The following is a 25,453-nucleotide window of genomic DNA, read 5'->3' on the forward strand; positions in this document are numbered from 1 at the left end:
TTTCAGCCTGGGAGAGGAAGGTAGGGGCCCTTGGGAAGGTAAAATCTTTGCAATGAAACTTGTTAAAATATTCTTTCAATTTCTCTTATTGACTGCCAGTAGAGGATATCACACTGTGAACATCACAGTCATCCACTGCATCCCCTAAACCCTCATCACAGTGACTGTAGGGAGATGCAATTCCTTTGCTGTGTTTCATTAACAGCCTGTCCTTCTTTTTTACGGTGGCTTGTTCCCTGAGTGCCTGACAAGTTTGGCGGTGCCTGATAAGTTAGCATAGTATGAGAATTTGAGAAAAACTTTAGGAGGAAAGAGAAATGAGATGTGTGAGAGTTCACCACAGGGATTGTCAAACAGACAGGATTTTGGATATAGGGGCCCTTGAGAGAATCCTCCTATGCCCTCCTCTAGGAAACACTTAGCAAGATTCATTACTTTAACCAAATCTAAGCACTCATTAGCCAGATGGTCACCTGGCCCAGTCCATACCAGTGGACGTAATAACGACGGCTAAGATTAGCTCTTGCTTGTTGCCAAAGTCCTCTGAAGCAGCACTTGTGGCTCAGGAGAAATGTCATGTCAAACTCAGTAGGCTTCTGCAGCTTGTGTAGAAGCTAATCAGCTTCTACTGAACACCCTCTATGCCGTAAACCAACACTGTGCACATGCTGTTTGCTAAAATTGCAGGGTGTTTTTCTATCAAGTTACCTTTCCATTACATTATGCCCTGTGATTTATATTGCTAGCTCCGCTGGATTGTGAGTACTGCCATGGAGGGGTATCTGAAACATGCAATTCATAATTGAAATTGTGGATGTATGCTATTGTATCTTCCCACGTTCAACTGCGGCATGTACAGTGTCAGTTTAAAAGGGGCTCTAAACATTTTTGAGGGTGTTGTTCATTAAAAAATTTCTTTTGTGACCCACTAGATGATTCTGAGTAGATCAAAATCAAAATGGAGTTTTAAACGTTGTTATACCTATTTCAGATGATAATATTATGCTTTTCATAAATAAAACATTCTGGCTTTATCAAAGTAATTATTTGTAATACAATTATTTGAAGTTACTGAATAAAAAATGTTGCAGGCTTTCTATGATAGGAAATAATTTGAGATTTCAGCATTTCACACATTTTAAAGACGAGTGCATTTGGAAATGTAAAAATTCCTATGAAATGGAAACTTCATTTTGCAACCAGTTCTACTGACTGACTTCTTTAATACGACAGATCACAGTTGTATTTTTATTGCGAATTCCTGAAGTCTGATTCCAAACATTCATTAACTGGGATTTTCTAGTAAATATTTGTCTCTGTTTTCTTACTCCCTTCCACACCTTTCTCTAAAGCTCTGACTAATGTTGTTATTTGGCAGATTATATGTTAAAGCAGATATTTTAATTAAAGGAAAAAATTATCTTGGCAGGTCAAGCCAGCACCACCAAGTGCTCCTGGATATTTAACAGCAGAGAACCCTAAGTGAAGTAGCAGAAAAGGACAATTTGCTTGTATCCACAGCCTTTGCTAGTTATTTTGGAACTCTGAGGACAACAGGTCCCCCAACAAAGAAGTCACAAATTCATCTGAATTGTCGATAGTGATGTAAATACCTGCAAAAGAAGTATTGTGTCCTGATACAGGGGTCTGCAAAGATAACTACCTATCAGCCAGCTGAGAAAGCCTTTTGCTCATTATTATGGTCTAGCATGAACTGTTCCAGAAAATTTATTCTGGATGAGGCAGCAGCTTCTGTAGTGTCCTCAGGAAATACGTCATCACGAAGATACCCACTTCTACCCCTCCTAGAGCTGGCTTTGCACTCTGATTATTCTCACAGCATATGATGGCATCTTAAAAATTTTCCTGGCAAGCGAATTAAGTGAATAACTTTTCTTCTTTCATCACCTATTTTTTTCTCCCTTCCCCTAGTCTTACATTAGATGAACTGATGCACTTTGGTATAATGCAAACATAATAGGAGTGTGTGATTAGATAAATGAGATTTTTCATTTCAGTTGATGAGATATTGTGTTTTGCTGCTCTTTACTTTAGATATCTATTTTATTCTGACTAGCAAAACAGAGCTCCTCACAAATGAAATGAGAAAATATTTCATCAGGTTTCCCTCCAAATAATGGATTTGAACATTTTTTTCAGATTTTCACAAATAATTATTTGTTTGAATTACATGTGGCAAGAACAGTTATTACATTTATGATACATAATACTCATGCTGTGCAGACTGAAAAAAAATTAATTTTTCCTTCCAAATGTTTCTCACCTGTAAGAAGTAATTAGGATTCCCATTAATTGTAGACTTTGGGGTTTTTTGTTTCACTGTAGCACTGCATTGGAAAAGGGCAAAATCAATTTTGTGATGGAATAGTATTTAGAGAGAGAAAGAGAACAAAAGAGTCAGATTACTAATATACAGGAAATGTACGTATGCGTATTCCTTCTTACCATAAATACTTGCATTTTATTTATTTGCATTAATCAATGCATAGGAAGCCTACCAAAAATCATTAAAGCAATACATAGTAAAGACAAACCGACAACAGATGAAATTTTTTTTAAATCAAGTATCAAATTAAATACTTAGCTAAAGAGCACAGAAATAACCATCCTACTTAGAAAAAAATCAATTTCCAGTTAGTCAGAGGAAAATGGGGAAAAAAAAAGATGGTGAGAAAGAAAATCAAGAGAACAATGCAATGAGCAAGCAAAGATAGGTTCCTTCAAATAAACTGAATTCCCCAAGCCGTGGAGATAGTTGCAATCAGAGATACATCATCACTTCAATATTTTCCAAGGTATGACACGTGTGAAAACAAAGGAAACAAACTGAATGGTTTGTGTTCTTTTTCATTCTAATTTGAGTGTTTTCTTGAAATAAATATTTTCTGTTGCTCAGTGTACAAAAGGTACAGACTAAATTAAAAGTGATCTCAAAGCAGCCATAAAAATAATGCACTAAAATGCAAAAGACCATTAGAAATATGTTTCTCCTAAAACTGTTTTTTCCAAAAGTATTTATTTACTGCCTAAATACAACTGTGTTAATTTTAAAGGTTTCATATACGTTCCTCTTTTTTTTTTTTCACACCAAACAAACAAATAAATATATGGGTCCCATAGTGTTATATAACTAACGCACCATTCAACCCTGTAGCAGCAGAACAGGTCTGAGTGCCTCTGACTATCCATGACACTTGACAACTAACTAACTCCCTTGTATCATTTTGGATCACTCCAATACCTCCTTCAAAAAGTAGTTTGTCCTAGAGGATCTCAGCAGTGGATGTGTGAGGATAATAAAGCTGGGTATCTGAATTTTGTACTAGAAGGTCCAGTTGATGAGAGTGCTGAAGTGCCTCCATATATTTTAGATGTGCATTTTAAGTGATTTTCCTGAATCTGTACCTGAAAAAATATAATATGTGTGAGGTTCCTCTGGGCCAGCCTGAGATGTTTTACATGTCGACATTTACATATAAATTAGTTGTCTAGATATTTAGGCAATGAGGAACACTACACATTTGTAGATCTCAATTCATTTGATATATTTGGACATCTACTTTCAGAAGAGAAGTATCACTCCCCAGAAGCATATTTTTGTTGTTGTTTGTTGCCTGTAAAAGGAGTCTAAGAAATTACCTCTGATTGAAGCTAATCCCATCCTAACTCATGTAAAGATATAAATGTTTCCATTGCCTTTGGTCACCATCACTTCCAAAATATTTTAACAGGAATGAGCTGTCTTCTAACCAACCTCCATCAAATGAATTCATTTTGTCTGTTACCTTCCTACATTCTTGGTATAAACTGGTAGGTATTTTATTCTACGTATAAACCCACTAGAGGAAATGAAAGCAAGGCAGTGTCTTCTACCTAAGAACTTGTAATTAAAACACAGCTTTACACTGGTTTCTCTAAACGTGTCACATTGACCCATCCATGTCAGGATGAGAGCCTCTCTGACATGGAATCCAGTGCATGCGGACTCTGTACCAGCTGTGCCAAGAGGATGGTGGTAGTGAGAGCTAAGGAAAACTGCTGTTGAAAGTGAGATGATCCGCCAGAGAACTAAACTTGTGCATGGCCTCTGTTGTGGTTGATAACAAAGGGAAAGCAGAGAGAGGGCTCTGGAGGCTCCTAGCACCAAAAAAAAAAAAAGTAGCAGAGAGATGTGCTGAATCTTAAAGTCCAGTGCAAATGCATTAGGTCAGGAAAAGTATAAAGAAAAAGGGAGAAAAAGTCCTAAAGATGTACATCAGCAGGTTTAGAATTTCTTGAGACTGTGAAAAACAACAGTAGTCTCTAATGTTTCCCTCCTGTCCATTCTTCTTACAGTATCTAAATGGTCAATGCAGATAAACATCTAAGCGTGCACACTAATAACAACTGTATATTGAAACCACATCTCTTTTTATTCTACCTTGAATTTTCTTTTCTTCCTTTCCCTTTCAAATAGAATAAAGACAGGATATTATGCCAAACTGGATGGTACACAAATTAATATTTCCAAAATTCTACTGTCTGGCTGCTTTTATACCATTTTTAGTTTCATTTTTTCTGTGATGATGAACTACAGGACTTGGTTTTCACTCTCAAAACTAAGAGCTTCATTAATGTAGGCTGCAATTCTTTTCACATCTTAGAAACTAAGTAATTTGCTGTTAATTTCACAGTTGTTTCTCATTAATTCTGAGTAGTACTCAGCAGGGTGAATACTGAAAGGGTTCCGAGTTGGTGGAGGGGATGGTGATGGCATTTCAGCAAATCTTTTCTCAAAACTGGTGACTTTGTTTTATTAGAAATGGCCAGTAAAACTACAGTTGTCTATACCTCCTCCCTTTTTTTCTGCCATAGAAACTGTTTGGAATTTTTCAGTCTTTCAGGAGTGTCTCCAGAGTATCAGGAGCTCTGACTAGGCTATAGTGACTAATGCCTTAAGTGCTATTAAGAAAATTACCAGAAGGAAAATAAATTTCATGCAGCCCCAAGATAGGCTTCATAGACTTCACTTGTTTAGATTGTTTAGAATTAACAGTGTGTGGATTTCTTAAAAGCTTGTAAGATAGCATAGCAGTATAACACTGCTAGGTGTACTAAGACACCTTCTTTATCATCTTTTCTTTTTTTTTCTTTTTTTTCTTTTTACAACTGGGATGACTTTTCAGAATGCAGCTTTGCATCTATCAGCACTTCAGAATGCTAACAGGAGAGAGAGAGAGAGAAGTTCCTAGAAGAACCTGATTTGCTAGGTCTGTTCAGACTGACCTTTAATCGTTTGCGCTCTGCTGGGTACAACACCCCTGTGATTCCCAAATATTACACACTAGTCTGGTGGCTAAATCACTTAACCAGGTTATACAATAATTCTGGTGCTAAACTCCCCAGCCAGGTGTGGAACAGCCAGGTTCTATGTGCACCCTAGCCTGTGGTCTCACCCTGAGAATATCCTCCACCCCATAGGCGTATATTCAGTGTGTGTAGTAGGTGAAGTAGGTCCAAAGGGAAAAATTAGGGCATGCATATCTATAAATTCTTACCCTCAGACTGGAGGGCTGTGGAATACTTGCCTTTCTTCTTCATGAAGTGCTTTAAACACCGAGTTATATTGCTAATTGAAGATCTGATATTGTCATGGGTTAGCATAAGTACTTAAGAGAAAGCAATCAGGTACATAATTGCCCCTTGTTGCCCCTTTCCTACTGATTGCCATTGACATCACAGAAATCAGCATGAAGTCTCTCATGAATCACTAAATACGGGTCTAATTATTTTGGCCACTCTTCATGCCAGAGCAGGACACCTTACCCAGCCTGCTGACACTCAAGCGACTTTTTTGACAGACAGACTTTATTGACTGTCTGTCCTAGTGAGACTGCAGAGGATCAGTAGCTCCTCCTTGATGCTAGACTGAGTGCCAGAAACTGAAACAGAAATGTAGAAACAGAAGTGCTGTCTCTGGTGCTTTAAAGCCCCTGATGGATTTTCCTTCCATACAATTGCATTGGCTGCACACATACAGGAGAGTCTGGCATTAATAAATTAATTTAGAGTGACTCCTTTAAAATGAGCATCAGCAGGTTGTGGTGGGAACCAGGCTTTGCTTTGCAAGGTGAGAAGCCTGTGTCTCATTCCTTAGTTAGAAGAGGGAGGCTTAGTGAAGAGGGACGGGGCAAATAGTAAAACAGTTACAAGTAAAAATATTCTATGAGCTTCCCAATGTGTTCCAAGAATCTTCTGAATGTTAATTAAAATGTGACCTAGCAGCATCCCTGAGTACTTCCCAGTCTAGGGTCTAATTGGAACATGAATCTGAGATGCCAGGGCAGGAGTGGAACACTGGCCAATATAGTGCCACCTGCCCCCTCAGAGTGAGCCACCTGCTCCAGCACTTCTGAGCCACACCAAGGAGCCCACTTGCTTGCTGGCTTCTCATTCCTTCCCTTGTTTTTTCTTAACATGACTAAATTTGGAATTATTTAAAATGTCTTCTATCCTTTTATATTTTAGAAACGCAGATAGTGCAGAGAGCTGCCGGCATGTTGAAGCTAAAAAAGGGTTATTAGCAGCAGACAAGTAAGAGGCTTTAGGGAGAATTTCTGTATCTCTTGCCTCATCCTATCCACATCTCATCCTTAATCTTGCTCTCTTTCAGTCTGGAAGAGCACACACTTAATGTAACCTAATAGTTTTCCTTTCTAGTCCCCTCTTTCTCCTTTGTGCTTTCAATAGATTCAAGGATCAAGGCCCAGATATTTCTTTTAGGTTGTTGAACTTTAGTGAATAAGAATGAAAATGAACAAAGCCAACAGTTTTTCATAAGTGATAGCCAACAGAAAACTTCCTCTGGCTGAAAAGTTCAAAGACTATTTTCAGAGACAGAGGATCCTAGCTTTCCTATCATGTCTTTCTGGATAAATATTTTGTTCTGTTGGGACAGAAAGAAGTAACTGTGAGTGAGTTTGCAGCCAAATCCTTCATTTAATGATGGTTTTGAGGAATATTCTATGCAAGTGAGTCTGGAATGCCTGTGGTTGGATAGAGGGATAAGAATGCAGGAAGGAAGCAAAAATAGCAGAAGGGAAAGAGGGAAGAAATCAAAGATAGAAGGAAACAGTAAAGGATTAATAGTAGGCAGGAAGGAGAGAGAGGATGAGAGAGAGAGAAAGCAAGGAGAAAATACAAAACGTGAGAAGGGGTTATTTAAGGTCTACTTTGATTTATCTTTATGCAGTCCCCTCTTTTTCCTGAATCCTTTCTTCTGTCTTCTTTCTGAGGCAAGGAGAACCAGTTGTTTATCTTTCCAGGTGAAAATTTAACTCTGGTTCATACTGTGACATGGCAAAGATTTGTCTGGTTGGTTTTTTAAATTCTTTTTCAATGTGTTCTATAAGGGAGTCAATATTTATTTTTCTTTTGTTTCTCTCACTGCCTAGTGCCAGAAGTTTTCAACATCCAATAGGTGTTTTCTTGGGCAGATATGAGTAATTCAGGTCCTGAATTAGAAACTTCATAGACATAACTTAATGCTCAGATTCACCCCATGCAACATAACCCTGAAACTTCCTAGGTCATCTGTTAATAAATGAGAGTCACATCTCCATTAGGCAAATTAGAAGTTCAAATTATTCACATCAATGTACATAAGTTTACATTTGTCAGCATAGCAACATACATGTTTAAAAAAAATCAAAGAGAGATATCCATTGTCTTTGCATCAAGAATTAAATGATTCTGGAAACGTGTGTTTAACAGGATCTATACTCTTTTTCCTTTGAAATTGCATGGGGAAAATGAGACATAAAAGACATCTCTGCTGGTACAGGTCTGCCCCTTCTTAAGTCCATGGTAAAATCTACACTGACTTCAAGAGGAGTTATGAAAGCAATGCAAAATGTCGTTGAGAATTTTACCTTAGAGGACAGATCTGCAAGGGATTTTAGTTAAATATCACAGCACCTGTCCAACAGAGGTACTGTTGCAGGAAAATCTGCAGTCCTGAGTTAGTCTGTTTCCTTATAGATTGTAGGGAAAAGATGGAATCCTCAAAGACATGCTAGGCAAGGAAGCACTTCAGGAAATGTCAAGATTAAGCATATGCCTTAAACCTTCCCCCTGTGCTGCAACTTACTTTTGAACTAGAGAGCATGCTGTCTTCTACTTGGGATTCCATGATTCTAAAGTCCTGAATTACAGCATTCCTCTTCTAGCTTTTGGATGATAAAAGGGCCTAAGAAATGCACACTTAGTTTTCTTTGCCACACGGAAATACAATCTCCCACCTCCTAGAGAAGTGCTTGTTCTCCCCAGCCACATCTTTCCTGGATAATTAAGTAATCACTGGAACAGACAGAAAGTGCGAAGTACTTGATAGTCAACGCCCCTCCCCACGAGAAAAAAGAAGCTGGGTTCCAGTTCGTGAACCAGTGTATGTATTTAATACTGAGTAATCATTACAGCAGTGACTGGAATCCAGATCTCCCTTTTTCCCAGGTGACTGCCTTAAGTACCAGACTCTTTCTGTCTTCTGAGAAGCTTGTTCTTTCACTAGCTTAATGAATATTTAATCACTCTCTGTGAAGTGGAACATCACATCTCGAAAGGAGAGGCTGTGAGCAGCCAACCCCAGAAAATCTACTAGCCTGATGCTTAGAACATTTTGGTGAGAGATGTGGCTTCAAATCCTTAGCAAAACAAATTGAATTTAATCAGAATTTTCTACCTTTAAATGAAAACAAGTTCACACTAAACTTAAAGCATATGCTCTATTCTAGTTTTATGCAACAAATCCTGAAGGGCTTGGCATCCCCCATTCATTTACAGGGCCACAGAACTTGGTAAGGTGTATCAGTAGTTAAACACATTCTTATCACATTACATATACAATAAATGTGTTAGATAAAATAACAAAATCCAAAGATTGTATAGGCATGTGTTATATATCCTGGGGATCAGGATTTAGGTAGTTATCAGATTGTTCAGAAGCAGATTTTAGACTCTTGGATAATTTCAATAATGAAGTGCTGGCTGTTTGGGCACAGTCTCAAAGAGTTATATCATCTCCTAATTCCCTTTCAGGAGTTAGGAAAATTAAGAACATTAATTAGGCAGTCACAGACTGCCTAAATTGGGTACTTAGGCTTCCTAATTGATTAGTGGAGAGAGCTAAGCACCAAAGAGCAGTCCAGAGAGTTTGCCTACCGGGAGCAGACTCACGTAGAGATAGCAGCTATGAAACATCAGCCACAGAATTTGGCTATACCATTGCCTCCCTCTGAAGTTTATACACTGATGTTAGGAAATTCATCCAGTTGCCTATATATAGGCATCTGGAGCTGTAAATGTGTGCAGGGTAGACCTCCAGCTGCCCTTTGGTTGACAACACAGGTCTATTTAGTTCATGTGTTATGTCCACCAGCTCTGCAGACAAATAAACCTGGGATGTTTCAAATAGCACTAGGGGCTCATTCATGGACAGCTGAATTAAACCTCAAGTTATCTCGAGCTGAAACAAGTCCTGAACCCAAATCTTAATCATAATGATAAGACTTTCTTAGAGAAAACAGCAGGATCAATTCCAGCTGTGTTTTAACAGACTTACTTAACAGCTGTAAGGCATTAAGGCTCCTTGTTTCATTGGTATGACACCACTACACTGTTGGCTTTGGCACTGGACATCTATCAATTTATGGTCCTAAATGCTAACTTTGTTTCTCAGCTTTTCTATGAAATTCAGGGGAAGCATAGGAATTAGAAACTTAAATATTTTATGGGCCTTCCAGGATGAACTGGCAGCTGAACAGAAGATTAGAGAAGTAGGTTTTGGACTTGGATCTCAAAAGTAAAATTCAGCTCACCTAAATTTACTTTTACAGCTTAAATGCCCATGACTGGACAAGTCACTCCAGATTCCCTTTATCATTGACAAAGGCAACTTCAAGGGTGCAAGTCACCTCTCCATAAAATCAATGTCTCCTTAGGTAAGTGAGGGACTCCTTTTCCTAAATACAGCATCTAGTGCCACTCTAGGCAGCATAAGATATCACTCCTGGCCTTGATAAATCAGGTATATAGGTCCAGGTTTGTATCTGTCCATCCAACACACAATATAGATATCTTGGTTATCCTACCACCTCTCCAGTGGCGCTTGGCACCTCAGCAAGAAACGTAACCAAGATCTTTGGGTCTCCTGATCCAATGAACAGAATCACATCTCACTAGTCTATCTGAAACTTCCATATCGTCACTTTTGAAAGGCATTTGAAGGTCTGGAAAAGAAAAACTTTTAGTAGTACCACCTAATGTGTCTAAGGACCATTCTTATAAAAAATGAAGCCGTCTGTATTTCATCACAAACCATTTTACAGTTAAACACCTAAAAACTAGCTCTTTAGTAATTTTGAAATGTAACTGTCCTAGAAAGCTCCTTTAAAAGGGAAACAAAATCATCTGTATACTCATTAATTATTAATACTGAAATGTAAACCATAAAAACACATAGTTTTACCTTAAGCCAACAATGTTGTATTTTTTTCATCATTGTGTTAAATATACAACATTATTATGGATAAACAACTACTATAAATATTCTATCACAAACCAGTTATAAAACAATATCTTTTTAGGTATATTATTTGTTCATACCTTTAAAACTAAGTGGAAATAAAAATATATATTATACTTTAAAGTGATACATAAAGGAACCTCAGGAATAACTAGCTCAAAATTAAGGTTTATATGCTGTATCTTTCTTGTTTACTATGAATTTTCATTATACAGGGAAAGTAAAGTAAAAGATATTCCTTAATACCCTTTTCCTTGTTTTATGAGCATGATGTTTATGCATGATGGGTAGGAACATGTTTTTAACTCCTTTTTAAAGTGTATATATCTGAAGATATTTTCATTGCTTTCATTGTTAAAACTTTCTGTCCATATTTACTAAATACTTTTTACAAATAGTATGGTTCAACCAATAGTCATTATAACTCCTGCTTACAAGAGCAGTCTGTCAGGGATTAATAAAGGCTTACTATAACTACCACCCTCTCCAATCTGTCTGTTTCTCAAAAGTCTGAAAGTGTAGTTTTCCCAGCTTCCAACAGGGTTAATAAACTGGAAATCTCCAACAGAAGAAGCAGGTTTTGCCTTTAAATCTTCTCCACTGGAACTATTTCATAGTGTTGCTCCCCTAAATGGACATGTTTAAGGCCCTGTACTTCTGGCTCCTGGAGCCCTATGAATGCCCATGTATGTATATTGGTGTATGCATACAACACATCTGTGTTGTACAATATGCTCTTGCCTGCCTTTTTTATGGTCAGATGACTATTGAAATCACATAAATATTTTACAGGAGGAAAAGGCTAGCTGTAACCCTCTAAAAATGAAGAGAAATACATACCTGCAAGGAGTGATTCATCTGTCCTGCATGAGGTACTTGTTCAGAGGTGGACTGAATTCCCATGAGGTGTTATATCTTTACACTGACTCTAAAGAGACCTTGAACAAACAGTTCAGGTTCAATGCCTATTTTTTGCATGTCTAAAGCCAGCTGAAGGGAATCTCACCCTAATTAATTGTTCTGTCCCAAAGGAAGAAATCAGTATTACTGTATCTACACTAAAGGAATTGATGACATCCATGTAGCTAGTATGGTATAGCAGAAGATTAATACTGCTCTTACACCCATTCTCTGTTATTGCTTCCTTGCCACCTTTCTGTGGGAGCTGTCTATCATGGCTAACCACCTCAGCTACTTTTCCTTTCCTGTCTGTACCTTTGCCAGATAATCACCTAAAACTCTCAGGCCCAATGGTGCAGCACCATCCTGACCAGGACCAGTACCCTCACGTTGGCAGCACGTGCACTGTATCGTGCCTTGATCTTACCTAGGCCTTCTGCTGGGATCATGCAGCCCCAGTTCAGGGCTAGCAGGTCAAGTTCAGGGGTGAGAAGGGGAGAGGAGAAAAATATATCTGAAATATCTGAAATTCTGAAATACAATGAAGGATGCCCACTGCATTAGTTTTTAAGAGTAGAAGAAAGCAACAAAAATTAAAAAACAGCTAAATATGCAGTCATACAAAATACATTTTGCTATTGACCCTGGGGTAGACGGCACTTCCTCTTTTTATCCACCTTTTCTCTCCTCTTCTCTCTACCATCCCACTTAAGGCAAAGAAATCAAGCTGGGTCTCTGAGAAGGCGAGGGAAGTTTCTAGCCCCACCAACCAATCTGCTGTTATTCCTTCCACATGAATGACTATGGAGTCATTCTCATGTTCACACATCTGCAGCCAAAACAAATTCCTGAACGAAGAGACTTCCTGTTTTCCCATACTCTTTTAAGACTCACCTGAAATTCATGTAGACCTGGGCCACAAAGACAAGGTGAGGAGGTACAGCTCTCCAAAGCTGGTTAACTAGCTGAGGCTTTATGTCTGTGCTAGTGCCATGAAAAGGATAGGCACCTCCAGAGAGCTATTCAGCTCAGCTATCACAGTCAGTTGTCTTCAGGTGAAATAAATCTCCACTCAGAAATGGCCACCTCTCATGAACAATAGCAGAAATCTGTTAGTTTAGACTAGGCAATTTGTCTCTTTTATGGTTAAAGGTAGGTGAGATGAAGGTACAGCTCAATGACCATTTTCTTTGGTCATGAGGTTCCCTCTGTGGTGATAAACACAGAGATGTCACCCACCATTACAGATGTGCATATGAAATCAGCCAAAGCATGAATTTAATCAGATTCACTTTCAGACCATTAATTACAGCAGGTACCTTAGGGTCTGCCCCCCGAGGGTGCCTTGGTAGTGCTGGTAATGACATTTATTCTGAGAGTAAGGAACACGCACTAAGCCATACACAAGGCACAGTGCCAAGTAGTGCCAGACCTAAGGGGCATGCCACAGAATAAAGAAGAATGGGAAAGATACAGACAAAATAATGTACTCAGAGATAGCAAATACAGTGTATCTTGTATGAAGAAGCGAGGGGTGGGATGGGAAGAATGAGCTCAGGTAAATGGAGTATTCTGTGCAGAAAGACGGGGCTAGGTGAAGGGACTGAAGGTCAGATGGGGAGAGGGAGCATTTTCTTTATGTTGTATCTTGGCAGTAACACAGAAACATTTTCCTTGGGGTCAGTGGGCATTCCATGCCCATGTACAGCTTTTAAAATTAGTATGTGAGAAAACTACTGCTTGGTGGTTGTGGGGATTATTGCCCATTAGACATTGTGTAGAGACCATCAAGCTCATTCCACTTCAGATTATGGAATGAACTAAAATTGAGGTCCTCAAGGTGAAAAGCTAGGTTTTTATCCACTATACTAAAGAAATGGGGTTTTTTTACATTAAGCAACTGTGAGGGGAAAGATTGTGCAACAACTAGAAGTACACTGTAAATATCAAGGTTACCAAAAGTCACAGAGCAACCTTTCCAATAATCTGAAGTGGTGATAGGAAGAGTTACGCAGTGAATTTGTGTTGATGCAGAAATCATTAACCCTACACCCTCACTTGGAGTTGCATTAAAGAAGCAGATGACTGTATTTTCATGCTCATTGCTTTTACCCTACCAAAACTGTTTAGCAGGTTGGCAAGTTTACTGTCTTTGAGTATACATGTGCATATGTGTGTCCACCTATGTGTCTGTGAATGTTTGCTGGGAAACATATAATACCCTAAGTCCCTTACATTACAAAATAGTGTGCATATATAATTCATATATTTTAAACAGGCACTCTTAAAGACCACTTAAGGTGATTCAATTATGTGAATCCAGATTCTGCCAGTTTAGCAGCTGTTAAGGAGTATTACTTTGGGCAATCCTACTGAAATATGTAAGATTCTTAGGAAATGAGTTAATTATGCAGAATCTGACCCAAACTGTTATTTCCACAGATCACTGTAAACAACTATTTGTGTTCTTAGTCTTATGCAGTCTGTTGCCACCTCTGTACTCCGTGGTTTGTCCCATCCTTTATAGATAAACTCTTGTAAAGCTAGAGATCATTGGGATGCCTGAGTCCCTTATCCACATAAACCAGCAACTACTCACATTATTTTTCAGTGACAATGATTTGAAACCCTACAGTGGACAGGTAATTTTAACTGGAAAACCAGGAAAGGCTATTTAATAGTGAAATAAGTAATCAGGAAGCAAGTAACAGTGAATCATTAGTGCTGTTAAGAAAAAATAAACAGAAAAAAAGTAACTGAAAAAGCAAGGATAAAATTAAACAGTAATGATGATTTATAGTAAGATACTCTGAGACATGACAGAAGTCTCAGTACACCAAAAGGAAAATCTTGTTTGCTCAAATTATTTGTTTCTTCTGTCTAATGAATGTAATTCTAATATACAAGTGATAACACTGGCATTTCTTTGAAATGTTGATTCAGTTTAATTATGAAAATCACCAAGGTATTTTCTGGCTGCTGCATCACTCCCTGTACTAAGATTAATCACATCAACATCATTCATTTAATCTTCAAAGAGTAAGCAGTTGTCCACAAAAGCCTTCAAATAGCTTCATTAGTGCAATTTTTCAGACTCAAACACTTATCTGGCAGCATATGATTGAGAGTAAGGAAGGTCATTATATTCATCTGTTTCCTTACCCAGTTTATTTTTTTAATGTTTCTACATGTTTTTGTGGATAACTTTAAGCTCCACTTTCTTGTCCTTTATTATGGACAGCCAAACCATGTGCAGTTCAAATACAGAAAAAATTGCTAGTGGCTATCCTGATTTACTCAGTTTGTGACAGATGAATTTGAACCAGAATGTGCTCCTCTCCCAAGCCCAGCACTGATTTAACATACATATTATTTTTGTCACTAATCACAAAAAATACTTAAAATATCTTTACTTAAACATGCAAACAGGGTTAAAAAGGTGAAACACACCGTAATGTGCCTAGCGTTTTCAATGCCAGACTGAGACTTATTAACAATGTTATAGAGAATAAAAATAAGTCCAACCTCTCCCTATTATTAATATTTAATTACGTGCTAAGAGCATCATCTTCTTCAGTTTCCCATGGATGCTGAAAAGACCTTCCCTTATTTCATATTACTTCAAAACTTCTCTAGCACAACCCTGGGTAGTCTCAAAAACTCATGGTACCCAGTGCCCAATTAGCTGATACTGTGACACAATCTTTGAACAGTTTAAATTTTTTTTAAATATGGCATTGCAACCCAACATATTCACACTGAATGTGACAGCTCACAACCAAGATCACAATGACAACCTGGTCAGACACAATTATCTTACCTGTAGCACTAAAATAGCCGCTGATCAAAATGTGCTTATTACTATTATCAAAAACTAAAACTTCCAGGTTTAGTTTTGAAGATTTAAAAAACAAAACTTTATTAAAGTTTCTGCTAACATATCTGCCTGCAGCTGTCAGTGAATTTTACAAAAAAAATCCATCAATCAGAAAAGGGGAAGTCTTGAAATGCCAGGCAGCAAACATATTTTTTTAAAAATATAAACTATTCTAATAACTATAAACTATAAAAATAACTATTAAAATTAATTAAAATTTTCCATTAATTTTAGGTGAAGAAAAAATCAATTTTGCATTCAACAAAAAAAGCTTGGGGAAAAATTTATGAAAATTAATCTTAAGGCTCTGGTGAATTGCCACAGTTGCAAATATGCCAATCATTCAGAAGGTCTCCAAAAGGATGCAAAGATGTGTTTGAACCACTAAGGTATTTGTTTTGTTAACAACTGGATTTAGTTTTGCGAGATAGTTCTGCAGCTATAGAGCAATATATTTGCTTCAGTTGTCACTATATTTCACAGAGTTATTTTCATTCCTTTCCCTGGCATGTAAGCAGCACTCATGCCCCATCCTTGGTTTGCAGTACTATCTAAAATCAATTGCTGTGTGAAAAAAACAGCATAAAACACAGACTCCAGATAGCTCTCAATCCAGCCACTCCAACAACGTAGAGGTGAGGCTTTTCTAACCAAGGGTCCCCTGCAAAAGCAAACATTTTCTTTATGTTTGTACTTTAAAAAAAATAAGAGGAAAATCAATATTCTCAGAAGCAGATGTATAAACTGATACCTCACTCGCACCTTTTGGTAGATAAGACCTCCCCAGCTTCGGTGCAGAAAGGAAAAACATAGGCTGGTGCAATATTTATTCAAGGCAGAGAAGATTAAGGTGTATCTCAAGATGAGTTTACATGCAAGATTTAATCCTTGTGCCAATTTATGAAATCCAGTGACTATTTTTCTCCTTATGAGCTCTTTGGCTACAGAAGACTCATGCCAGGGGACTCCTCACTCATGACGCAAGATTTAGTCATAGAAATCATTTTATTTAAAGCAGAGACCAGGATGCAAGAAATTCACAACAGCTGGCATAGCTACTGGAGCTGAAGGGACACAGAAGCCACAAGAGTGTATCTCTACCGGTATTTATCAGGCATTTGTCATTGGGACACTTTAAGCCACGTTATCCCACCCTTAGTTTGAGGTGTTAGATACCACATAGAATTATTTCTATTGCAATATATAAGAACTTTCCTTCCAGGAGCCAAGCGCCTCTGCGGAGGATTTTTTTGTTGTTGTTGTTAAGAAAAACAACAAGTTTGAGATTGGAGAACTGTGCTTTTTAAAACCTTTCCATAAATTGCTTTCAGATCTTGTCCCTGGATCTTGGCAGTATGAGGCCACATCATTTCAAACTGTGAACAACAGCGGGAATGACCAGATTCATCCTGCAGTTTGTCCCATTTCACTGAAATACTTAGAAATCCTTATGCACAGTTAGCTTATTTCTGCCTCTACCTTCCCTTTGCAGGACATGGTGGAGTGGGGGGGACAGCTGTTCTGCTATGCACTTTTAGACAGGAATCTTTGTGGAAAAAACCCAACTGTATATCCCTGGAATTCTTCCATCCACAGAATCGTCTGCAGTCGTGGTTCAGTACTAAAATCAGTATGTTCCTAATAACTTAGACTTAAAGGGCTATACTCCTTGGGTGACATTTAAGCTCTCCTTTTCACTTCTCCTTTTTATTTAGATAGTGTTATCCTCAGGAGTCCCAAAGCTTCTAGGTCTCAATCAGGCCTTAAAAGAAGGAAAATTCTTCAAACAGGTCTTGCTGTGACAATTGTGAGTACTATATGCTACTGTTCTTTACTGTCCTCCTCAAATCTCAGTTTCCCTAATCACATATTACTTCTCTGAATACTATGAATCATATAATGAGTCTAACCAAGATGTATGCTGCATGTACTGCTTCAGTTATCAAGCAAAGATAAGAAAATAAACTAATCACTGGGAAAGCATTTTCAATTAATCTGCCTCACTGTGCCCATTTCCAAGGCATTAATTTATGTTGGTTGCTTTTAATTTTAACAATAAATGAACTTTTATTGTTAATGTAGTAACAAATCCCTGAGTAAGTGACAATATGCAGGGCAAATAAACAATCAATTACGGATGTATTTATAGAAAAAGTAAGAGAGAAATAATCTGTAACCCTTAAAGATAACCATGAATACAAATTTATTTAGATCACCCACTAAAAGAGAATTCACCTCTCCAACCGTCATGATCTGCCTCTTTTTTTTATTAACAATACACGAGTTTTCGATCAAAATTGGTACCAAGTGAAAAACCTTCTTCATAGAGCATGAAGAAGTAGAGATTCACCTTTCTGACAACCTTCTTTCCTGTCTTCTATATATCCTCATAAAATATTTACTCTGCTTCTGAATGACCACTCTGATTATCCTTAGACTCCTTTTCAGATTCCCTGATGATGTCATGGAAATGTTAAACCCATTATGCTAAGCTAGGACCTCCATCTACTCTGACCTCTTGGCACTAGCTTCTGAGGACAGCATGACACTTCCACATAAAAGTTAGTCTTCCTTCAGGTCATCAATAGATGGACTCGTAATACATCAGCACTTCAATAAACACCAGTAAAATTTAACCAAGGCCAGGTAAAAAGTCCAAACCCATTCTGTGCTTACAATAAAGTGATTAAAATATCTATTAAACAGTACAATTATTTTCCATTGGAAAATAAGCATTTATATTATTTCATGGGTCCACCCCACAGGTAATACATGGCATTCCTTTTCATTAAGCTATTAGGGAAGTGATTAGTGACTAGCACCCTGCTCTAATTATCTTTAATGTAGTGTTTCAAATTGATCATGCATAATGCAATTAGAAATCATAATTAAATTAATTTATATTGATTTAAGCCTTTATAAGTTGTTAATAACCATGACCCATTACATTAATTCCTACAAGCCAACATTAATATTTCCAATATGCTGAAATATTTCCCTTTTCCCCCCTTCGTTGCATCGGGTACTCCTGCAGGAGCTCGCAGGGGGTGACTGTCGGGGGAGGCTCCCGGGCAAGTGCGCCAGCGCCGGCGGCTCCAGCCTGGCCCTTAGTGGTCCGGCGCGAGTGGGTGCTGGGAGCGAATCGATAGCTGCCTTTAATGCGGGAATAATGACCGCAGCCCGGGCTGACAGCCGCCCCTTCGATTTCCATGGAGACGGAAAGACCCCGACAGCCGCCCAAGGGGAAAACTCGAGGAGTGGGAGTCAGAGAAGCGAGGGAGGTGTTTACTGAAGGAGACAAGCCGTCCCCCACCCCTCCCCCAAAACGGCTTATGTAGGAGATCCCCGCTGGCCGAGGGAAGGCCCCGGGCCGTGGCACTTCCCTGGGCGCGGGGGGCAGCGGGACCCCGCGGGGCCCGTGCGGGAGGGCCCGGGCTGGGGGTGCGGGCAGCCCCCGGGGCTCCCGGGGCTCGTGCCGGGGGCTACAGCCGCCCCCCCCCCCCCCCGGCGGAAGGCTCCCAAACCTCCCTTCCCCTGGCACTGCTCTTGTTCCGTCCCATGCTTCCGTCCCCACCTCCCTCCTCCCAACACAAAAGCTCTTGAGAAAGTTATTTCCCCCCAGCTGCAATTACACTCGTGCCGCGCGGCCCCCCTTTCGGAAGAATTACGCATAAAAACAGGCGGCAAATCACCCAGCGCGGGACGGCACGGGCCAGGCAGCGCTCTCACATCCATCCCATCCCGCCTGACACCTTTCCGTCATATGCGAACGCTCCAGGGTCAAAATAAGTTTTCCAGCGAGAAAGATGTCCGGCTATAATAAAATCTTACAGCGGGAGGTGCCACAAATCATTTAAGAAAACAATTTTGCTTAAATAATATTTCCTTTAAAATAAATTCGGGGTTCGCAAATCACGATTTCATTTGAAGAGGCATGAATTCTATTATATGTACAATTTAATCACGGGGTATTTAAAATAGACATTTCCATCTAAAATCCAATCAGAAATCAACACAGTACCTCGAGGCATTAAGATGATCATCTCCATTTTGCATTTGTAAACTGGTAGAAATAAATGTGGCTTGTGGATACCAAGAGGTCAAGTACGGCTGCTCAAATATTTTTCTTACAAAATGACGGATTTATTAGACAAATAAGTGGCCCGGCTGATGCAAAACCCCCAGTGATTGAATTTTGACGTTGAGTCAACAACAACTCGAACTACATCAGTGCTCCAAGATTTAGTTATGATGGTAGAGATTACTGAACAAATAGGAGGCAGAAATGAATACAGATTTCCTAGGATCTGCCCCTGGCACCCTCTTCTTGACATTCCCCTCCATATGCTATCCCTATTCACAGTGTATTCTAATTAAAGAACTGGGCTATGTCTTCTAATTTTACAAGAACTTTTAAATAATTAGTCTGGTGTGTGTTAAAAAGGACAGCTTCAGACATAAGGGGATTTCAGTCCCTTTAGGATCTCTCCTCGGCTTTGCAGTTATCATAGTCCCTTCCATGAGGAAGGGTGAAAAACGCCTCTGATTTGATTGCAGGAAGATGTGAGCTCTGATCAAACCGCCGTATGCAAACACAGGCGTCCGCGGTTCATTTCCAGCCCATTCAAAGAGAATGCCTGGGGAGGGGGTTGGGGGGGAGGGTTGTGTTTGGGATTTTGGTGTGAGACTGGGTTTTTTTCCCCTTTCCAGTGGAAAAGATGTTGAGGGTTCAACATTCCTGTGAAAATCTGTCCACGGATCCCAATCTCCTGTGAAACCAGGTTGGGCTGTAGCCTGCTGAGCCTTGACAGCGGAAATTTTACCACGCTGAACCTGCCCTCTCCCTCCTTTTCCCCTCCCTCCCTCCTTCCCCCCCATCCCGCCTTCCCACCCTACAGGTGTGTGTATCTAAGCGAGTTCCCCGGCCTGAGCGTTGCCAGCCGGCAGGGAGCAAGCCGTGTGCTGGAAAGCCTGCGTGAGCTGGGCGAAAGCGATGTTATTCCTGCTTCATTTCTTCAGCGCTTTGGAGCGTTGCTTTTACTTGCTAATCACGAAGGGGCGCTTAAATAATTGAGAGTACGTTTAAGCATAAAGCAGTCAGTTTCTAATCTTTTCAGGGGAAAAGGGACTAATCTGCACCTGCTGTGAGAGCCCTTTTTTTATTTATTCTGTATATTACTTCCACTCCAAGCTGGACCTGATGGCTCCAATTACAGTTGAGCCTTGCAGAATCCATACCTTCCCTTTCACAGCCCTTTTCTCTTCTCTCCTCTTCTCCGCAGCAATAAACTTTTCCTTGGCAGAGAAGAGGGAGTGGGGTGATCTTAACAGACACCATTTAGTCGAGATTATAATTTATTTATTTTTTAAGAGAAGCTCTTCAGAATCCCCAAGCTCTCCAAATTTGCCTTCTTTCTATTGTCTCCACTGTTTCGTATGCATATTTGTAGAAAAGAGAAGCACACACTGGCTGTCACGGTGGTCTGGATTGTTTTTTAACGGGATAGTTCGAGAGGAGTGTTTTAAATAGATTTTCTTCTATTAAGCATTTGGGAAGAAATTGTTTAATAAGCCTTTCCTGTACTACCTGTATTCCCTGCCGTGTTTTTGCATTGGGTAGAGGCGTCTCAGAGTATTGCCAAAGTTAATTCTAGGTTTTTATCTCTCTAACCTACTTAAGATGCAAAAAGGAAAAAAAAATCCTGTCAAATTAAAGTGAGTCCTCCTGTCTTGCCTTCTTCCAGCAAATAACTTGCAGCACCTAATAAATCCAGATGGAGTTCCTCATATAGCCCGGTGCAGAAATAATTATTGTCCTGGCTTGTTTCATGTCAGAGGCCTCTTTGGCTCATCTGTCATGAAACCAATTTCACTTTATTTACATCCATTTGCTAGTTTAATTACTGTGCTGATGAATAGCCTGAAGGAATTAAGTTACGAGTCTTTGGAAACCTAAAACGACAGATATATGGGTTACCTTTTAAATAGAGGAAGAAAATGATGGGTGGTATGTGCACCAAAATTTAAAGGTAATAAGAGCCTCTTTGCTAGGTGGAAATGCAGAATCAACTGCCCGTGTATTTACCTCTGTCTTTATGTAAAGTATTGCTTTGAAAGGCATTCATATTTTTGCAGGTTTAATACAATCTGTATTAAAGTAAATGTTCTGCAAGATGGGTGCCAGCTTTAGATCTAAGCACAGATGCACTCATTATTTTTCCAGCCACAGAAAGAGGAAAAATGTTAGAAAATAAGGCGAAAGTAAGTTTTAAAGACGGACCAACATAACCTATGCACTGCACCAATTGTGTCTGCAATTGCAGAAATAGTCTCAAGCGCCTCTTCCCTCTAACTTGCCTGTGATACTTTGTACCATCAGAGGGAATTTCAACCAGCTAGAGGATCTTGTGCTTTTTATATAAATCTGCCAAAAACCAGAGCTTATCCTTGTATTAGCTGTAGCCTGCATCCTTTCCTCTTCTTCGGGTGTTTTCCATCATTTGCATCACACACCTGGGTGTCACTTGACCTGGAGATCAGGGGTAGGGAACCTGCCCCATCCACCCACATGGTCCCTGCTGCAGGATCCTGGCACACTGAAATGATCCTGCCCTCCCTCCTCCACCACTCAGTAACTTTCCTGAGCTGTTTTCCTGAGCTGCTGCTTTTATAACAATCTAGAATTTCAAAACTTTATGCAGCAGGTACCTGAACGAAAGGTCAGTCTCTTCAATGTTTCCTCTCGTTCATCGTGAAAGGAAAAAAAAATCCAGTGGTCGGGAGTGTCTCTTGCCGGGGCTGTGCCCCAAAGCGTCACCTACGGACTGGTAAAGGAGGTCCAGGAGGCGCCCGTGTGAGCATGTTCATTCTAAACCTGAAGACAAAGTCCCTGTCCTCCAAAGAAAGAGTAGAAACCAGACCTGAGAGCCCGTGCATCTTCTGGGAGCTGAACCTGAAAGGCAGAAGTTTAGGTGGGCACGCTCTGAGGGCTGCATGAAAAATTCACTTACAGAAGGGCTTTTTACACCACTCTCCTACACAGACTGCTTCTTCTCCTTTTCCCGGTAATTTTGTGGATCCACTACTTTTGTGGATCTCACGTGGGACAAACCTTGCTTGAAGAAATCATGTGAGGCAATAGGTAGGTAATAGGGCAGATGTAAAAGTAGTAAGGATGGCCAGAACTCTGGGGAGATGATGCTTGATTCGCTAGAAAAAGCCTTCTCCTAAGACACACCCTCTGCGAGGAGATGGCTGAAGGGGCGGACAGAGACCCCCTTTGTCACAGAAGTTGAGCAGCACCTGAAAACCAAATCCTTTGCCGGGGGAAACGTGACACATTCCCCGCTCCTGCCTCAAATATCGCTACCGACTGACCCGAGCTGGTTACACTGAGGGTATAAAAGAGCAGATCAAAAGAGAATTACAGCTGCCTATTCGAGGTACTTTATATCTGAGAGAAATGAAAGGAGAAAGTGTGCAGCAACACAGAGTGGGGTATGAAAAGCTCCCTTCCCCCCCTCCCCGCCTCTCCCCTCTTCCCTCTCTCCCCCTTTGATTAATAGATCCATGTGGCTAACGGCCTGACATATGGTGTGCGAAGCAGCTTGAGATGGTACCTCGGGCGTACCCTACGGCTATTAACATATTACAGGCTTCTGTGCAGCCGCAGACGGACGGAGGGAGAGTCAGGCAGACAGACAGCCGCCCCTCTCCCCGCGCCGCCCGCCGCGGCCCGGCAGAGCTCTCCGTGGTGCTGAAGCTCCGCCGGGCCGCTCCGCTCCTCTCCGCTCCGCCCGCCCGCCGCTCCGCCTGCGCGCAGCCCCCGCTCCGCCTGCGCGCAGCCCGCCCGCGGCGTCTCCGCCGTGGTAGAGTTCAAAAAGCAAGCGTGCACGCCCAGGCGGATTTGAAAGTCCTGCGCCGCTTTCAAACGAAGAGGTGGAAAGCAGCATCGACATTACTCCTTGTACATTATCTAGGGATTTCTCTCCTTCTTTCTTTTTTTTTTTAAATTCTAGATTAAAAAAGGTGTGGCTAGGTATATAACCCCTTTACCACGGAGTACACAAAAATTGCCTTCTGTGGAATCCAGTCGCATATAAAATGCAGTGCCAACTTGCAGTGAAGAAAAGACTTTTCTGCAAATGATCCAAAAGTTAGGGAACTGGCACTTAATGCATGTGGCGGTGTGAGAGAGAGGTTATTCCCAGCCGTGGTATTTGGAAGGAGGAATTATATTAGACAAAAAGATGGTTTAGAATGCAGAGAAACCTGAGGTTTATTTAATCCATTTCAAGCGTTCTGACAGAAACATACATCACTCCCTGCACTTTGCCTTTCAGTCTCCTGTAGATAACTGCCCCGGCTCTCTTTAACTTTGTTCTGCCTGTTTTGTTGGAAAATAAATGCCAACACCAGATTAAACGTTTCAGGTATCTTCATCTTCTGATTTCAGGAAAATAGTGTTAATAAGGAGCTTTGATGTTGTTTTACTTTCAGACTGTATGCCTTAAGGCAGAAAAGCGCATAAAGGTACCTGGGAAAGTAAATCGCCAGAAGCGAAGAGCATCCCCCTTTCAGAATCCTGTAAGTACTCCCTCTTACATCAAACCGACCCTATGCACAGCAGCGCTAGCTGTTTTGAGATTTCCTGGCTTTCACAAATATCTCTTCTTTCAACGCACACACGGCGACGTGTGCTCCAGTGTTTATGTGTGTGCACATTTCAGCATTAGCAGTTGCTGATGAAACTGAAGATTAGGGGGGGAAATACGAAAGCATAATTGCCATAGCTGCTTTTTTATTATAATTATTTTCTTTTCCCCTCATAAGACTACAAAATCCCGTGGGGTAAAGCCTCCTAGAGATTTTCAGTGAGGAGTAGAGCAACGTGAGTAGAGAACTGTAGCTCTCCACCACGCTGAAGTAGCTTGGAATAAAAGTTTCGTATCCTGTATGTGCATTTGGGGCTTTCTTAGCTATTTCGCCAGTAGCCTCCTCTATTCTTTCGGAAGCCCAGCACATCAGCATAGCAGATTCCTCGCACACAATCAATACATTTTGCATAACACGAGTCTCCCTCGCACGCACTCTTCTTCTCTTACTCCCTCTCTATTCTGCTTCGCCTCTCGTCGGTGGCCGGGGTTTCTACACGGGGCTTTTCTTTTAAGAAATTAGCGACGACGATGGAGAGTCTCAAAAGCAAAACCTGCTTGCTCGCATCAGAAATTTCGCTGGAGCCCACCACAGCAACCTTTCAAGCATGCGGTTTGGTTTCAGACACAGCTTGTCTCTCTCCAGCCTCTCCTCTCACCCCCTCCCCTTCTATTCCTCTTACAGCAGTGCTTTAATAAAGTCACATAAGTGATTGAAATTAACATAAATCATTATTAGTTATTAGGATTTGCTCTAAATTACTCTGTGAATATAACACCAAACCCCATCTGCCACTCCTGCTCTAGTAGCAATAGATTGCAGATAAAATAAATGTCCTTACCCCATTAGAATGTTCCTGTCTCTGTAGCCAAAAGCCAAACAAAAGCAATAAATACAGAGCTTTTTTCTCTCCACTATTCAGCTGTGACTGTTTTCATCAGCTCTTCCTCTAGAAAAGCTCAATAGCTGCCTGAAAATATTGCATTTTATATCACCAAAGGGCGATTAATATTGCATTAACTGTATTTAACATTTTTTAAGCGCGAGTAATCTGAAATGAGTAAGTTTCTGTTACTAAATACAGGGGATGTCAGAGCTGGTGAAAACAGCTTAAAATATCTGTATAAACAGATTATTTGTTTCATACTTTGTATTTTTATAATGTTATGGTATAGTGTGCTCTGTTTGAAGTAGAAGAAGCCATGCTAATGGTCTGTTTAAAGTATTCTGACACTGTCTGGAGACATCCAAGTCTCTGCCTTCATTAAATGTTTATTGTCAACACTTCAGTGAAAAAAAAGTCTTGTGTAAGTGAATTTCCACTGCTGGATGCTGTCAACACTTTGTTTTATTCTGATCCGCGTGTACAAAAGTTTGTATACATTATGCTGAAGTGAAGAGAGGCAGAGATTTAGTGAGCTATAGTTAGTTACCAAACA

The 25,453-nt window shown here is 40.1% G+C and overlaps 1 long non-coding RNA gene across 1 annotated transcript in view; it reads left to right on the top strand.

Moving 5' to 3' along the window:
* LOC120410047 overlaps nt 1–25,453 on the top strand; it is a 180,081-nt gene extending 154,628 nt beyond the window's left edge. Inside the window, exons 3-4 of the long non-coding RNA XR_005601980.1 lie at nt 23,859–23,945; nt 24,530–25,453. This is a non-coding gene — a long non-coding RNA (uncharacterized LOC120410047). The remainder of the gene's footprint in view (nt 1–23,858; nt 23,946–24,529) is intronic.

Source organism: Corvus cornix, chromosome 1, assembly GCF_000738735.6.
Source record: "Corvus cornix cornix isolate S_Up_H32 chromosome 1, ASM73873v5, whole genome shotgun sequence".
Lineage (NCBI taxonomy): Eukaryota > Metazoa > Chordata > Aves > Passeriformes > Corvidae > Corvus > Corvus cornix.